At 36.5% G+C, this 14,072-nt stretch overlaps 1 long non-coding RNA gene across 1 annotated transcript in view; it reads right to left on the reverse strand.

The window, feature by feature from the left end:
• Positions 1-10,851: 10,851 nt before the first annotated feature.
• LOC309857146 overlaps positions 10,852-14,072 on the reverse strand; it is a 28,479-nt gene continuing 25,258 nt past the window's right edge. Inside the window, exon 3 of the long non-coding RNA XR_014307499.1 lies at positions 10,852-10,871. This is a non-coding gene — a long non-coding RNA (uncharacterized lncRNA). The remainder of the gene's footprint in view (positions 10,872-14,072) is intronic.

Below are 14,072 nucleotides of genomic sequence, written 5' to 3' on the forward strand. Positions count from 1 at the left end.
CGTAGTACCATATAGACTCAACAAATAAAAGTGTCCAAGGGTCTGAGTGTGACTTATGAATATTGTATAAGATTAGGCCAACATGTGGTTTTGATATAAATAATCTGTTCTTAAATTAGAATTACAATCGTTGAGTACAGTGTTGAAAATGGCAGATAGATTTTAGCTATCTTTGCTCACTAGGGAAAATGGAAAAATGTTTAGTTTGGTCAGATTTTCACTTAACTTCTGAAAAATCTTACGTTTGAGAGAACCCTTCTGAAATAAGAATCCTTAAAGACATAACCCCTTTGGCACAAGTTTTCAAGAAACTTGTTTGATGTTGTAGACAATTCTATGGCACACGTACTGTTCTAGATGTTTCATGCCAATAATATGTAAGCCATACCAAGGCTACATATACATATAGAGATGTTCCTCAGCTTACAAGGGGGCTATGTACAGAGAAACACATAAAAAATTGAAAATGCATTTAATACCCCAAAACTATCAAATATCATAGCTTACCTTAAGCTTATTTAAACATACTCAGAACACTTACATTTGCCTGCATTTGGGCAAAATCATCTTAAGCAAAGCCTATTTTATAACAAAGTATCAAATATCACATGCAATTTATTAAATATTACACTAAAAAAAGAAGAATATATATATTCTATATATATATTCTATATATAGAATGCTTGTAAGAATATCAGGTGTTCACCCCTGTAATCTTCTAGCTGACTGGAAGCTGTGGCTCACTGCCGCTGCCCAGCATCACAAGATGGCACCATATAGAACAAGAGTTTCAGGTGGTAGGTGTTGTAAGTTTTACCCAAACTGACATTGGTTTTTGTCATCATATATGTCAAGTAGTTTTCTCAGGTTTATTTTTAGAATATCCTTGTATAATGAATATTTACACTGATATCTAGTATAAAAATCTTGCAATTTAACATTAGAAACATTAAGATATTGAAAATCAATCTATTTCTTTAATTCATTGAAGACATTTTTGGCTTGTTTCCAGTACTTTCTTACTGGTTAAAAAATGAATTTGAAGTAGTCTGGATTTCATTATTATATGGCACTTTCCCTTTGATGAATACAAAGACGATATTCTATATTAGCTATCTGAGAAGAATTTATTTTTTTAATTTTATTTATTTGTAAGAGAGAGAGTGAGAGAGAGCACAAGCAGGGGGAGCAGCAGGATGAGGGAGAAGCAAACTCCCGGCTAAGCAGGGAATCTGTTGCAGAACTGAGTCCCAGGACCCTAAGATCATGACCCGAGCTAAAGGCTCAGGCGTTTAACTGACTGAGCCACCCAGGTGTCCCAATCTGAGAAGAGTTCTGTATGCTATTCCTATTAATATGCAGTTTAAAGTCTAGGTAATTAACTTAATATTTTAGTGGCTATTGCATAGATAGCACTATGTTCCAGGCAGAGAGTAAGAAAGAAATATTAAATCAACCATATTCTATGCATTCTAAATGAAAATAATTAATCGATCATAAAAATCCTTCTATTTATGGAATATCAACTTATAAGCTTTCCTCCATATGAACAATGCCAAATACCAGAATAAAGGGTCATCTAATACAAATAAAGGATAGAATTAAAGAATTCTGGTAAGCCATTTAATTTTGAAAAATGGTGTTCTATTGTTGCTGAGTTGTGGTTTTCAGTTACATAATATCTGATAAGTGTAGAAGTAACATGAGTGTTACGTGAGATGAGAAATGGTATATAATTAAGATATTTTTAAAAGTACAGATAAATACAAATTTGTAAACATAGCATTATGGAGGAGTAAAAATAAATGATAGCTACACACTCTAAAGTGAATAAAACTTGGAAAGCTAATAGAGAAGTAAAACAAGGACAGTGCAAAAAGTATGGTACATTTTTATGAAGTTCAAACAAATTCTGTGAAATCATAGATGGACTTAAAGATACTATTATGTATCAAATATTGTAAAAATTAAGCAAGGAAATAGCAAACATAAAACAACCAAAGCATACAAACTTGGGTAGATACAAGAGGTGTGATCATGTTCTACTTCATAAAGAGATGAGTTAATAGATAAATACAAGTAACTAGACTTTTTAGAAGTTAATAAAACGTTGCCTGTTATTTCTTAGTAATATAAAATATATGGTTTTCTAACAAAAACGTTTATCTTAAAATATTTAAAAATAAATTTTAGGCTACTCCTAAGGTTATATTTACTTTTCCACTGTAGGAAAAGCTGGTTGTTGTAGTTGTATTTGTTTGTTTGTTTTAGTCTCCTCCTAGTTTTTATTATTATAATGTGGAATGAGGAATGTTAGATTGAAAAGTGAATTATTTTATAGACAAAAATCATTACTTGATTCACCTCCTGGTACAGCAGATGGAACTCCTGAAAATATGCCCTTTTGCCTTATGGAAGAGTAACAGTTATGCTTACTTCTGAAACATACTTGGTGGTGGCCCTAAATAGTGACACCATAGTAAACATTTTGAATATTTGCAATTAATTTTTATAGTCATAGGGCTCCAAAAGGCACTGCAGGTATCTTAGCAGGTATTTCAATAAGGCTAAAAGTTGCCTGACTGTTTAAAAATATTAGCAAGGCACAAAACATGGCAGAAGTATTGTCCTCAGATATTATTTTTTTCCATATGCTCCTGATTCCAGACATGACAAGTTATTTTTCAAATATTTATTATAAAAGTTTTTATTTATTTATTTGACAGAGATCACAATAAGGCAGAGTCAGGCAGAGAGAGAGAGGAGGAAGCAGGCTCCCTGCTGAGCTGAGAGCCCGATGTGGGCCTCGATCCAAGGATCCTGGAATCATGACCTAAGCCGAAGGCAGATGCTTTAACCTACTGAGCCACCCAGGCTCCCCCATGACAAGTTATTTTGATAGATGTATATACAGTGTATTTTCCAGTTATAAGAAAAATGGTTCTGCTATTTTTAACCTTTTTAAAAATTAAATAATTTTTTTCATTGAAATTTTATTTTTTAATGTTTTACTTTTCTTTTCTTTTTTTTTAAAGATTTTATTTATTTATTTGAGAGACAGAGATCACAAGTAGGCAGAGAGGCAGGCAGTGAGAGAGAGAGAGAGAGGGGGAAGCAGGCTCCCTGCGGAGCAGAGAGCCCGATGCGGGGCTCAATCCAAGGACCCTGAGATCATGACCCGAGCTGAAGGCAGCAGCCCAACCCACTGCGCCACCCAGGCGCCCCAATGTTTTACTTTTCAATATACTACTTAGAATATAAAACCTATTCCATTTTGTAAGATGTTTACCATTTAAAAAATGGTAATTTTCTCATTGTGTCTTCCCTTCACATTGCTTTATTTTGAATAAAAAATTTCACAATAAACATAACTGATGCTTTCCTTCTGATGGTCCCTCTGTTGGTCATATTGTATATGAGCCATGACAATTAGTTTTACAAAATTTATTGATGTTTGTTGATATGTTTTATCATAACTAATTTTCCCTCCCTTATCTAGATTCCCCAGCTTTCAGACAGGTGGACACTTCAATAAACCATACCCAAGGGATGTATCAAGTACTTCTTAGACATTCTCTCAGATCCTTGAGGTCTCATTTTGCCTAGGGATTTGCAATAGGTTCTGCCAGAGGCACCACTGTGACAACTGATGTCCATGGTCTATCTCCTGCTAAGCTCAAGAGGTCACTGGTTTCCAAGTTTATCTATACAATTAATGCATTCCAGCAAGTTCTTTTTTTTAATATTAACAAACTTATTTTAAAGTTTATATGGAGAGGCAAAGACTCACAATAGTCAACATAGTGTTGAAGGAGAACAAAGACTGAGGACTGACTTCAAAGTTTACTAAAGCGATTGGGCACCTGGGTGGCTCAGTTGGTTAAGCCTCTGCCTTCCGGCTCAGGTCATGATCCCAGGGGCCAGGGATCGAGTCCGGCATTGGGTTCTCTGCTCAGCAGGGAGCCTGCTTCTCCTCATCTCTCTCTCTGGCTGTCTCTCTGCCCATTTGTGATCTCTCTCTCTGTCAAATAAATAAATAAAATCTTAAAAAAAAGTTTACCATAACGATAATTGTAAGCATGATATTGTAATACCACAGAGAGACTAGATTAAAGCAACAGAATATATATTATCAATTATATTTTATATTTAATAGAAAAGCAAAAGCAATACAAGAGAGCAAAATACAATCTTTTAAACAAATGGTTCTGTAGCAATGGTGAAGCTAAATCTAAAAATATAAAATAAAATAAATCCAGGCAGATATCCTACACTCTTCACAAAAATGAACTCAGATTGGATTATAAACCTAAACATGAAACATGTAGAAGGTAATATAGAAGAAAATTTAAATGACCTTGGTTTTCGCAATAACTTTAGCTACAAAAGCACAAGCACTGAATTTAAAAATGTCTACTCTGTGAAACACAATGCCAAGAGAATGAAAAGGCAAAGCACAGACTATGAGAAAAAATTTGCAAAATACACATCTGGCAAAGGACTGTTAATCAAAAATACACAAAGACCCCTAAAAACTCAACAATGGGGGAAAGACCGGATTAAAAATGAGCCAAAGGCCTTAGCAGATACCTCACCAAAGAAAATATTACAGATGGCAAATAAGCATATAAAAAGATGCTTCACATCATATGTCATCAGGAAAATGCAAATTAAAACAAAAAAGAGACACCAGTACATACCCAGAATCCAGAGCACTGACAACAGAACACGAAATGTTGGTGAGGATGTGGAGCAACAGGAATGTTCTTCCATGTGTATTGAGAATAAAGAATGGAAAACAACTTGGCAGTTTCTTACAAAACTAAACATATTCTTGCCAGATGATTCAGCAGTAGCAGCTCTTGGTATTTATCCAAAGAAGATGAAATCTATACCCACAAAGATGTCTATAGTAGTTTTATTCATAACTGACAAAAGCTTGGAAGCAACCAAGATATCCTTCCATAAGTGAAAGGTCAAAGAAAGTGTAGTACATGCAAACAATGGAATATTATTTAATGCTAGAGAAATGAATTACCAAGCTATGAAAAGATATGGATATAAATATTTAATAAATATTTGATTTTAGGCTTCTACAAGTCTATCAATGTTATTAGTATATTTTAACAGTGAATGCTCAGCATTCATGAATTTACCTAATAAAACATTTTGGGTTCAATATTTTAAATACTTCAACCTCTATGATTATATTCCTAATAATTTTGAATTGGGGTAAATAAACCTTAATTTTTTGTAACTTGTTTCTTATTGCAAGAGAGCTCAATGAAATTTTAGAAAATAAAAATTTACAAAAAAAAAGTTTAGTTTATTATTGCCAAATAATTTAAAACTTTATCTTATATTCAAATACATATATTTTTCTAAATTGATTTATATGCTACTAAAACCAAAAACTTTTAGTTATACTGGATTTCATATCCTGCAATCAATGCCAGAAATCCATCTGGCAATGATTTGTCTTAAATAGAGTTAAGATGGGTGTTATTACAATGCAAGATGGAAACAAAGATAGTATAACAATAGGTGATACATAACTTTTCCGTTTTGATCAAGTTACTAATCTACAAAAGGCTTTTATCAGTGACAGACTTGGGAATTTAACAAAACTTTTAAACTAGCATGTGCGACTCATTCCTAGAAAACAACACAATCAATAACACTTTATTTAGATTAAATCATGACTATTTCTCCATTTGAATAAAAAAGGTAGCAACCCCAATAAGTTTATTGAACATGAAAAGTTGAAATGCTATAATGCTCCTAAGGAATTAAATGATCCAGTCAAGAATTACAAAAAAAGGATATAAATTACCAAAGTGTTTGTATAATTGTAATGTACAACTGCCCATTATCGTTCCATAGTGTAGGCTTGTACAAGAACTCTATAAAAGAACTCCACTTCTAAACTGTGGAAAATAGGTTCCCTTTTCCCCTATATACAACTATTAAGCCATTCATTTAGCTTTTAAAATATCCACTTAATACAGGCTTTTTACACATTTGAACAGGCAGCAGGGCTCTATTCTTATCGCTTACATCTGAAGGATAGACTTCTAGCGTAAGAGGTAAAGCCCATAAAGGAGCCCAATAATAACAACAAAATACAGTTTAGTGAGCCCTTACAATCTGCCAGCTACCTTTCTGAGAATACTTCAATTAATAAAACATATAAAATACCTGACCACAAAGAGCTCACATTCTTTTGAAATATAATAGTGAAATAAACCAATAATAGAGGGGCACCTGGGTGGCTCAGTCCATTGAGTGACTGCCTTTGGCTTGGGTCATGATCTCAGGGTCCTGGGATGTAACTCCCCAGCAGGCTTTCTAGGCAGTGGGGTGTTTTCTTCTTCCTCTGCGCACCCTCCCAATTCTCTCTCTCTCTGTCTCAAATAAGAAAATAAACCAGTAATAGAATAATGATTGATGGTTGATGGTGATAAGTGATACAAAGAAATACAAGAAAGGTAAAAGCCATTGGGGAATGCTGGGATGAAAGTTAATTTTATTTTGTTTTGGGTGGTTATATCTCATTTATGAGATGTTATTTGCACAAAGACCCAGGAAGTGAAGGAGAGTGTTATACAAATATTAAAGGAAAAGATTGCTCTAGGCAGAGCAAGTAAGTATATAGACTTTGTGTGAACAGCTTGTCTGTTACTTTTGAGGAAAAGCAAGGAGGCCAATGAGGAGTTCATAGTGGTGGAGAGAGGAAGAACGTATTGATGTATGACCTTCTAGTACATTGAAACGCCTTCAGTTTTTATTTAATATGAAAGGGGAAGATACCAAAAGTCTTTCAACAGCAGAATAAAATCATATGACTTGATTTTTAGGTTAAATTGCTGTACCAAAATAAATTTGCATGGAGAAAGGAGTGCAGTATGTGTGGAAGTGGGGTTATCAATCAAGTCAATAATTCAGGAACATATGATGGTGTTTTTAGCATGCTGGGTGGTAATAGAAGTGGTGAGGTATGGTTTTCATTGTGTATATATTTTGATGGTGAATATTCTGGTGAACAGGATGGGGTATGTGCAGGACAGACATCAACATTTATTTTACCTGCACAAACAGAAGGGTGGAGTCTTCATTCCCTGATATGGAGAGAACTCTGAGTTCAAATGTTCTTTCTCATTAAATGGCATAGTGATGATGAGGATTTAGTCAGACAGTGAAAGAGAGCAGTAAGCATAGTGTTAAGCGGTAAGACATTATAATACATTGGAACATCAAAAAACGTTGTGTTGGATCATCTGTTTATGTGAGTAAATAAATAAATAAAGCTTCCTGGGGTTCTGATAGAGGTAAAGAAGACTGTATATGATCCAAAGGGGCACGTGCACCAAATGTTTATAGCATTAATATCCACAATAGCCAAACTATGGAAAGAACCTAGATGTCCATCAACAAATGAAATATATATATATATATATATATATATATATACACACACACAATGGAATACTATTCAGCCATCAAAAGAAATGAAATCTTGCCATTTGCGTTGACATGGATGGAACTGGAGGGTATTATGCTTAGCAAAATAAGTCAACCAGAGAAAGTCACTATCATATGATCTCCCTGATATGAGGAAATGGAGGTGCAATGTGGGGGGTTTGGGGAACAGGAAAAGAGTAAATGAAACAAGATGGGATCGGGAGGGAGACAAACCATAAGAGACTCTTAATCTCACAAAACAAACTGAGAGTTGCCGGGGGGGGGGGTGGGGAGGTTAGGGAGAGGGTGGTGGGGTTATGAACATTGGGGAGGGTATGTGCTGTGGTGAGTGCTGTGAAGTGTGTAAACCTGGCGATTCACAGACCTGTACCCCTGGGGCTAATAATACATTATATGTTAATTAAGAAGAAGAAAGAAGAAGAAGAAGAAGAAGAAGAAGAAGAAGAAGAAGAAGAAGAAGAAGACTACTATAAATCAAATGCTATGGTTTTCAGCATAGAGTGTGTAATCAGGCATATTTTATTAAAGTAACCAAGTAAAATGAGGTCGAAAATTGGAATAACAGAAAACATAAAAATCAGAGATTTTAAAAAGAGATATGGGACAGTGTAGAGAATATAGTCAATGATATTATAATAGTGTTATATGGTGACAGATGGTGGCTATATTTGTAGTGATCATAGAATAATGTATGGAGATCTTGAAAACCTGAAACCAATGTAACACTGACTATCAACTACACTCAAATAAAAAAATAGTAAAAGGAAACATTTTAATTTAAAAAGATAAAAAGAGGGACAAGAATTTGAAAAGTGAATTTCAAAAAGAGTAAAGATGAGGCTAAGACATACTCTGAACCTTGAGGAAAACACCATTTTGAAAATTCTTCCCATTTTGAGAAAACTCAAATGAATCAATACCATAAAAGAACCCATTTTAACCGAGAGATGTAATGAATGCTCAAGAAATAATTTTATGACAGGATAATTCTTCCCTATGAAACAGCATACAGAAACCCGGGGAAACACCTGGAAGCCAAATAAACTATACTGAAAATAAGAATTAGGAAAAAGATAAATGATGAAAGATAAGAAAATTAGACCTGCGACAGAGACCTAGTGAAGAGAATTTTTAGCTTGTGGTTTAATGTTTTTGAGGATAATCTAGAGTTCATAACTGCCTTGAGGCAGGCTGGTTGTAGGCAGTTTAGGCAGACCCCTAAGAGAGGCCTACTTTGGGCAGGTGGTGTTGGAGGAGGCCATTGGGCTGGACAAAGACAAATCCAACCATTTGACTAAAGTGTCTGTGAAGATGTTGAAGTCAGATGCAGCAGAGAAAGACCTGTCAAACCTAATCTCAGAAATGGAGATGATGAAGATGATTGGACAGCACAAGGACACCATCAACCTGCTGGGTCCTGCACACAGGATGGTCCTTCGTACACTATCATGGAATATGCCTCCAAAGACAACATACAGGAGTACCTGCAGGCCCAGAGGCCTCCTGACCTGGAGTACTGTTACAATATCAGCCACAATGCAGCAGAGCAACTCTCCTCCAAGCACCCGGTATACTTTGCCTACCAGGTAGCCTGAGGCATGGAGTACCTTGCCTCCAAGAAGTGCATACACCAAGACCTGGCCACCAGGGAAGTGCTGGTGACAAAGGACAACATGATGAAGATCTCAGACTTCAGCCTTGCCAGAGATATCACCACATCAGTTACTATAAAATGAGAACCAACAGTGGACTGCCTGTGAAGTGGATGGTCCCTAAGGCCATGTTTGACCAGATCTACATCCACCAGAGTGACTTCTGGTCTTTTGGGGGTGATCCTGTGCAAAATTTTCACTCTGGAAGCCTCCCATATCCTGGAGTGCCTGTGGAGGTGGTTTTCAAGCTGCTGAAGGAGTCATTTGATGGATAAGCCAATAAGTGCACCAGAGAGTTATACACAATAATGAGGGGTGGCTGGCATGTGGTACCTTCAAGCTGCTGGTAGAAGACCTGGATCATACTGTGGCCTTGACCTCCAACCAGGAGTACCCGGACCTGTCCTTGGCCCTGGAACAATACTGTCTATGCTTTCCCAACACCCAAAGCTTCACCTGCTCCTCAGAGAAGAATTCCACCTTCTCTCATGTGCCGTTGCCCAGGGAGGCCTATCTGCCCTGACACCCAGCCCAGCTTGCCAATGGTGGACTCAAATGACTAGTATCCCTATTACTCCTGTCCAGATTCCGTCATAAGCTGTAACCCTTACCCCCCACCCTCCCTGCAAGACTCACTGCCTTCTCCTTTGTCCCTTTCCTACTGGCAGGAGCCAGCTGCCTACCTGAGGCCTTCACCCCTTGAAGTTCACCTCTCTTCCCCTTCCTCTTCCTCCTCCTTACAACCTGCTCATGAAAGAAAGGAACAGAGAGGCAGGTACTTGCTCGTGGCTACTTCCTTCCCTCCCATATGTTGGACCAAGACCCCTCCCTGTCATCTGGTACTGCCTAGACGTCGAGAGAGTTGGAGATGAGGCATGCCAGTGAAAGCTGTCGGAGCTTTCCTGGTTTGGTTTTGTCTGCTTAGCATAACATGTAAGACTGAGTTCTGGTGGCAGGGACCTAGTCCTTGGGGCTATAGCACTAGTGAGGGGAGGTCAACTGCTCTGGGCCTTGGCTAAGAGCAAGCCCTGCTCCAGAGATATGGTGCCAAGGGCTTATCAATTTTGATACTAATTTGCTTTGCTGACCAAATACCTGGTATCAAAAGATGGGAAGGCAAAGACTGGAAGCAGTGTTGTGACCATGGGGTCCAGCCCCAAACTATGAAGAAAACACAAAGTGTATAAATCTGAGTAAGTATATATTTACACACCTTTTTAAATAGGTTGTTATCAAAGATTTAATCAATGGGTAATATGCTCCTCGTGGCTGGGAAGCATCAGTTGCCATATATTAAAAACAAAGAAAAGAGGTGTCTGGGTGGCTTCCTCCAAGAAGTGTCCCTTCTTTTCAGGTCATGATCCCAGGGTCCTGGGATGAAGCCCCACATCAGGCTCTCTGCACAGTGGGAAACCTGCTTCTCCTTTTCCCTCTGCCCTGCTTATAGTTCCTCTTCCTGTCTCTCTGTCTGTCAAATAAATAAAATATTTAAAAAAAAAACAAGAAAGAAACAAAATGTTTTAAAAGGCCTTTTTTTTTTTAAATTTTCTAGGGGTGCCTGGATGACTTAGTTGTTTAAGCAGATGTTTGCCTTTGGCTGAGGTCATGATTCCAGTGTACAGGGATCCAGCCCTGCATGGGACTACTTGCACCCCAAGGAGCTTGCTTCTTCCTCTCCCTTTGCACATGATTCCCCCTGTTTGTGTGCTTCTTCTCTCTCTCTCTCTCTCTCTCTTGCTGTCAATAAATAAAATAAAATCTTTTACTAAATAAATAAAAAAATAAATAAATTTCTAAACCTACTTTCAGTTTAGGTCCCTTAACAAAAATTGCTACTGCTTCATTAAAAAAAAAAGGGATAATTTAGAAAGATGCTTCCAGAGTTAAAAAGCTGTTTTGTTTCTTTGTCAGGATTCAATATAGAAGTGCTTTAAAAAGTAAAAGAAAAAATATGCTATATTAACTCTAATCACACTATAACTTTGGTGGTTATATCAAGATAATGAAAAGTGATTTTAAAGCAAATTTCATTATCAGACATAAAGATCAAGTCAAAATTACAGAAGAGTAAAAGGATGAATTCATCAGGGAGTATAATAATTCTTTTTTTTTAAAGATTTTATTTATTTATTTGACAGAGAGAGATCACAAGTAGGCAGAGAGGCAGGCAGAGACAGAGAGAGGAGGAAGCAGGCTCCCTGCTGAGCAGAGAGCCCGATGCGGGACTCGATCCCAGGACCCTGAGATCATGACCTGAGCCTAAGGCAGCGGCCTAACCCACTGAGCCACCCAGGCGCCCTGGGAGTATAATAATTCTTGAATTTTAATACGTAACAACAGATTTGGGGATATATAGGGAAAAACTAAGAACAAAAATCATAACTTCTACCTTGGACGACAAATGGAAAATAATTTCAACACACTTATTTTAAGATTACATAGACAAATGGTCATCATATTGGTAAGATATGTAAGACTTGAACAAAATGATCAACTAACTAGATATGCTTGATATTACATTACAGTAACTGAACTAACTGAGGTCAGTCTTTGGTGAATCACAGAAACAGGTGGAGTTATCAAACAAAGGAATCTTTGTTTACAACATACAAGGAGTTCACAGGGAATAAGTTCCAAAGCCTTGACTGTTTGAACAGGAGAGAGATTTTTATTTAGTATTTAAGATGAATACTCAGAAGGGAGAGTTTTATTATCCCGTGTATGGTTGGTCATAAGGTTGTGGATGCATGCACATCCACATATGTATTTGTGCAATATGTATTGCATGTTCACCTGAATGAAGCTTGTATTCCACCGAGGGCAGAAACTTCAACGTTAGAATAAAGCAGAGGTAACTGTTGGACAAGGGAAAGGGACTCTGCAGGCTTCAAGAGCAGATAGAAACTAGATGGGGTCTTGGGCTCATTTTCTGGGACAAGGAATGAAAGGCCTTGATTGCTTTTGAAATAGCACTAGGAGTTTTACCACTGATTTATTGTCTCAATAGCTTAGGCTATTTCCTGCTCTGGTGGTGACTGTTAGTTTTCCCATTGCCTTGTTCCCTCAAAATCCTTAGGAGTGAGGTTTTTGCATTTCTTTGTAAGAACCTCCCAGGAATTTTTGGAAGAAGTGTGCTGGGGCAAGTACACAGGTGGGGTATAGATCATTGAAAATAGCTGGGGACAAAAAATGACTTTTCTTATGTCAGGAAAACTATATCTCTTCTTTAATTTTCTAGGAACCTCTAACTCTTTCTGCTGATGTTACCAGCAGGCATCTGAGATATTACTGATTGTTCTCTTGAACCTAAGGAAAAGGAAATGTAGAAAGCAAAAGAAAAAACTTTAAAATCTATCCTGCAACTCATCAATTCACTGCAGCCACCTCTCTGTCTTTCCCTTTCTCTTTTTCTCTCTTTCTCTTTCTCTCTCACTTTCTCTCTCACATACGCACAACACACGCAAATCGACTTAAAGCAATTTTTAATTTTCCCTATTCCATTTTAATATACTTGAGGCATGATCATTTTCTTAGTAAATACAAGGAAAAAAAATCTAGGATTCCATCATTCTGTGTGATTAAAGTATTGAGGAATTTACTTCCAATAGCACTTATAAAAACATATTTTATTTAAGGAATATTATATAATCAGGTGCCTGCATTTTTCTTATTCTCTAACTAGTGTTATTTGGCAATTAATATTTTGTCAATCAATATTCCCCTATACCTGAATGTGTGGGCAGTGAGAGATGAGTTAGAGGCAAGGATGGTGAACACTCCCAACAACTGCAGACTACATATATCTTAAGCCATGATTTTCTTTGCAAAGGTCAACATTGATAATGTTCTAGTCATACCTCCGTGTACCAGGAAAGAAGTAGCATATTTCTTGAAAGACACAGCTATCAAAGCTCCATTGAGAATCCGTAAAGATGGAGAAGGGATTTGCAAATTAAATATCTGATAATGGACATCTACTCTGATTATTTAAAAATGAATAAAAATAAAAAACCTTACTAATAACCAAACAGAGTATCCAATTTTACATGTGAAGGAAATAATGGAAGAGACATGTCACCAAAAGTATATGGATGGCTTATAAGCACATGGCCAATTTCTCAACATTTAAAAATTAAAGAAATAAAAATTAAAATCATAATGAGACATGCTTACATATCTATTAGAATGGCTAAAATTATAAAGGCTAATTGTACTTGGTCTGAGCTAGATTGAGAAGAAACAAAAAATCTAAACTGTTGTTGGCATATATCATGATACAACCACTTTGGAAAATAGTTTCAAAAATTTTTAAATGAAAAATATGTTGCAGTTACACAAATAGCCATTTTATTCTAGGCATTTCACCAAGAGAAACAATCCCTATGTTCATACAAGGACTTGTATGTGAATTTCATAGCAGCTTTATTTTTAAGAATTGAAAACAGTGGAAATGTTCATCAATGTCCATCAATAGAGCAAAGACAATTGGAGATTCTCAAAGTAATGATGCCGAGAAAAGAAAATCCAGGCCATGAATAGTATATACTGTGTGATTCCATGACTACAAAAAATCTAGAAAATACAAATTTATATATAGTCACAGTCATCAAATATATGGTGTGATTTTAGTGCCTTCTTCTGTGCTCCCATAGCTTCCTACACTTGGATCTCCGAGCATTTCTTACACCATGTGAAAATATGAACTCTTTCTCTTTATTCTGTCTTACTAGAATAAGAATCCTTGAAATTTTATGGACAATTGAACTCTCAGTTATTAGCAGAAATTCTATCACACAGTAAGTTTCCAAATATAAAAGCCAGAGTTTTACAATGACTTCGAAGCTTTTACATGATCTAGCCACTCATTTAACCTCTGTGACCTCTTTCCCTGCTACTCTTCAGTCACTCACAGTGGCCTCCTTGCTATTCCTCAGATAT

Source organism: Mustela nivalis (genome assembly GCF_964662115.1).
Source record: "Mustela nivalis genome assembly, contig: HAP1_SCAFFOLD_428, whole genome shotgun sequence".
Classification (NCBI taxonomy): Eukaryota; Metazoa; Chordata; class Mammalia; order Carnivora; family Mustelidae; genus Mustela; species Mustela nivalis.